The sequence below is a fragment of the Salmo trutta genome, chromosome 31, assembly GCF_901001165.1.
Source record: "Salmo trutta chromosome 31, fSalTru1.1, whole genome shotgun sequence".
Taxonomy (NCBI): Eukaryota; Metazoa; Chordata; class Actinopteri; order Salmoniformes; family Salmonidae; genus Salmo; species Salmo trutta.
In genome coordinates this window covers 30,542,126-30,546,513 of record NC_042987.1, presented here as the reverse complement: position 1 = coordinate 30,546,513, position 4,388 = coordinate 30,542,126, and the positions used below count along the sequence as shown (strand labels likewise).

General features: G+C 44.2%; 1 protein-coding gene across 1 annotated transcript in view; it reads right to left on the bottom strand.

Annotated features, from left to right (window-relative positions):
* The window catches only part of LOC115169935 (calsyntenin-2), a 275,046-nt gene extending 274,906 nt beyond the window's left edge, over positions 1-140 (bottom strand). Inside the window, exon 1 of the mRNA XM_029726080.1 lies at positions 1-140. This exon is cut by the window's left edge and continues 139 nt beyond it. The gene's annotated coding sequence lies outside the window, so the exon portion shown is untranslated.
* Between the last annotated feature and the right edge of the window lie 4,248 nt (positions 141-4,388).

Below are 4,388 nucleotides of genomic sequence, written 5' to 3'. Positions count from 1 at the left end.
TTCAATGTCTGTTCGACACACCTTCTCAATGCGAAGTAAGCGGGGAACTGAAGCTGACTGCGAGAGACAGAACGCGTGCTGTGCCAGTCAACAGTCTACTCGGTGGAGCGACGGTTTGGCGTGGCTGACTGAGCCTTTGATATTGGGAGGGGACGGGACACATATTTCAGCGCGCCCCGGGACTAGACTGCTACGTCACGCTGTGAAAAATATAACGAGCTTCATCATCATGTAGCCTAATTGATCGGCTTAAGATGTGTTCGACTTTATTAGCCCATCAATTCAGTCTGTTTATCATCACCAGCATTTACATTTAATCATAAATATTTTATTATTGGAATAGATTGTATTCTAGTGCAGCATAATGTAAGAGTAGGAGTAGGAGTCTTTGAGTCGCTTATGAAGTTGCTTACAACAGTAGCCTTATTCTATAAACCACAATGACCACAAAGCAATACATCATCTCCTATCAATCATATGAATGTTACTTTTGCTGATATGAAACTATAACGAAACTACTGCAAGGCACAGCTCTGTGTAGGCTATTGTACAATTCCATCAATAGTCTGATAAAGGCTTTAAACCTATGGTACATCTGTGCCCCCTCCAGACTGAACTCTTCCAAATGAAGTAACCCTGTAGCAATGTCTGATTTCTCTCTTATTCTATTCACAATACTCCCCTCCCGTTGGTGTGTGTGTGTGTGTGTGTGTTGTGTGTGTGTGGTGTGTGTGTGTGTGTGTGTGTGTGTGTGTGTGTGTGTGTGTGTGTGTGTGTGTGTGTGAGAGAGAGAGAGAGAGAGAGAGAGTGTGCGAGTGCGCATGAGAGAGAGAGAGAGACAGAGAGAGAGAGACAGAGAGAGACAGAAAGAGAGAGACAGAAAGAGAGAGACAGAGAGAGAGAGACACAGAGAGAGACAGACAGAGACAGAGACAGAGGAGAGATGCAGGGAGAGAGAGAGAGAGGTCATGATCAGATAAGCTCCTGTATTTTTCAGCATATTCTTAAAAAAATATCGATTTAGAGTTAGATAAACTTGGATTTTTTGTCAGGAACATATACAGGATCCCGACAAGTCACGATACCACAACAAAACAGTCCACACCAGACCCTGACCATAGCGTCATCACAGCAGAACAGACAAATGAAAAACCCCAAGCCCAGGGGATCTCACCCCCTCTGAGCACCCCCCCTGTCAGCCACCCTGAGCCCTCCTGACAACCCCCCCACACCCACTGAGGACATACACAAGACACAGATTGTACTCCTTATGGACTCAAATGGGAAATATATACAAGAAAAAAAAACGTTTTCCCAAACACAGTGTGTCTAAACTCTGGTGTCCAAAGCACCCAGCGCACCCTAGACCTTTTCTCTGAGGACCAACTAGGTTCACCCAGCCACATAATAATACACACAGGCACCAACGACCTGAGAACACAGCAGGAAAGGGTGGCCACAGCACTGAAGGGAGTGATTGAAAAAGCTTCTTCTACTTTCCCTAATGCACAAGTGGTTATCTCCACCTTGCTACCACAAAAAGACTTCCACCCTGCTACCATACAGCGGGTAAACGCCAGTATTTCCTGTGACTGTGCCTCAAAACCAAATGCTTTCCTGGCCCACCATTCCACCCGGGACTTGAACAGCCTCTATGACCAGGTCCACCTATATAAGAGAGCAGTGCCCACCTTTGACGGACTGTAAAGAACATCGCTCTCAAACGCAGCCCCAACACTTCACACAGGAGCAACAGATCAATAGACACCCCGCCCAGACCAACAAGACACTCTCCCAGACCTGCGGGACCCCCCTGGACCTACACATAGAGGACCCACGCCGAGAGGACCTACATCCAGACCACAACACCACCAGCCACACCCCACCCCAACCAATCAACCCCCCCAAGTCAACCATGCCCACACCCCATTTAGGCCCCCTCAGATCAGACCTATGCCCCTCCTGCCCACCCCATGCACCCCACCCCAGCAAAGAGGGCCTCAACATGGAAGTCACAAATACGCCCAGGCCGTGAGCGGGCAAACAGGCCCAACCCCCACTCTTACACTAGCCCAAGCCAATGGCATGTGCCAGATGCTCAGCAGGCTCTGCTCACACTTACTGGCCTGAGGTCAAACCACCAATTACATTGGACACTTTATGGAACACAAAGCCTTCACTATCTCATCCTCAGGCCTGAGGTCATCTGCCTTTGGCCTAAAGAGCAGGAACCTGGACTTCATCAAAGAAATCGGAAATACAGACATTGTCATCCTACAAGAAACCTGGTACAGAGGAGATGGACCCACTGGTTGCCCTCTAGGTTACAGAGAGCTGATAGTCCCATCCACCAAACTACCAGGTGTGAAACAGGGAAGGGACTCAGGGGGTATGCTAATTTGGTATAGAGCAGACCTAACTCAGTCCATTAAATTAATCAAAACAGGAACATTTTACATTTGGCTAGAAATTCAAAAGGAAATGATCTTAAAAGAGAAAAATGTCCTCCTGTGTGCTACCTATATCCCCCCACTAGAATCCCCATACTTTAATGAAGACAGCTTCTCCATCCTGGAGGGGGAAATCAATCATTTCCAGACCCAGGAACATGTACTAGTCTGTGGCCCCTAAATGCCAAAACCGGACAAGAACCTGACACTCTCGGCACACAGGGAGACAAACACCTTCCTGGAGGTGACAGCATTCCCTCCCCCATATGCCCCCCTAAGCACAACTATGACAACATAACCAACAAAAAAGGGTCACAACTCCTGCAGCTCTGTTGCACGCTGGGTATGTACATAGTCAATGGTAGGCTTCGAGGGGACTCCTATGGTAGGTAACTTATAGCTCATCTCTTGGCTGTAGTACTGTAGAATACTTTATCACTGACCTCAACCCAGAGTCTCTCAGAGCGTTCACAGTCAACCCAATGACCATAGCAAAATCAGACCATAGCAAAATCACATTCTACTTGAACAGAGCAATACTCAATCATGAGGCATCAAAGCCAAAGGAACTGGGTAATATTAAGAAACGCTATAGATGGAAGGAATGTAGTTTGGAAACCTACCAAAAAACAATTAGGCAACAACAAATTCAATACCTTTTAGACAACTTCCTGGACAAAACGTTCCACTGTAATAGTGAAGGTGTAAACTTGACAGTAGAAAATCTTAACAGTACATTTGACCTCTCAGCTTCCCTATCAAATCTCAAAATCTCAAATAGAAAACCAAAGAAAATTAACAACAATGACAAATGTTTTGACGAAGAATGCAAAATTCTAAGAAAGAAACTGAGAAACCTGTCCAACTTAAAACATAGGGACCCGGAAAACCTGAGCCTACGCCTTCACTATGGTGAATCACCAAAACAATACAGAAATACACTACGGAAAAAGAAGGAACAACACGTCAGAAATCAGCTCAATGTAATTGAAGAATCCATAGACTCTAACCACTTCTGAGGAAATTGGAAAGCACTAAACAAACATCAACACGAATAATTATCTATCCAAAATGGAGATGTATGGGTAAACCATTTCTTCAATCTTTTTGGCTCTATAACAAAGAACAAACAGCAAAAACATATACATTATCAAATACAAATCTTGGAATCAACTATTAAAGACTACCAGAACCCACTGGATTCTCCAATTGCCTTGAATGAACTACAGGACAAAATATAAACCCTCCAACCCAAAAAGGCCTGTGGTATTGATGGTATCCTCAATGAAATGCTAAAATATACAGACAACAAATTCAAATTGACTATACTAAAACTCTTTAACATCATCCTTAGTTCTGGCATCTTCCCCAATATTTGGAACCAAGGACTGATCACCCCAATCCACAAAAGTGGAGACAAATTTGACCCCAATAACTAACTTGGGATATGCATCAACAGCAACCTTGGGAAAATCCTCTGCATTATCATTAACAGCAGACTCGTACATTTCCTCAGTGAAAACAATGTACTGAGCAAATGTCAAATTGGCTTTTTACCAAATTATCGTATGACAGACCACATATTCACCCTGCACACCCTAATTGACAAACAAACAAACCAAAACAAAGGCAAAGTCTTCTCATGCTTTGTTGATTTCAAAAAAGCCTTTGACTCAATTTGGTTTGAGGGTCTGCTGTACAAATTGATAGAAAGTGGTGTTGGGGGAAAAACATACGACATTATAAAATCCATGTACACAAAAAACAAATGTGCGGTTAAAATAGGCAAAAAACACACATTTCTCCCCACAGGGCCGTGGGGTGAGACATGGATGCATCTTAAGCCCCACTCTCTTCAACATATATATCAATGAATTGGCGAGAGCACTAGAAAAGTCTGCAGCACCTGGCCTCAACCTACTACAATCTGAAGTCAAA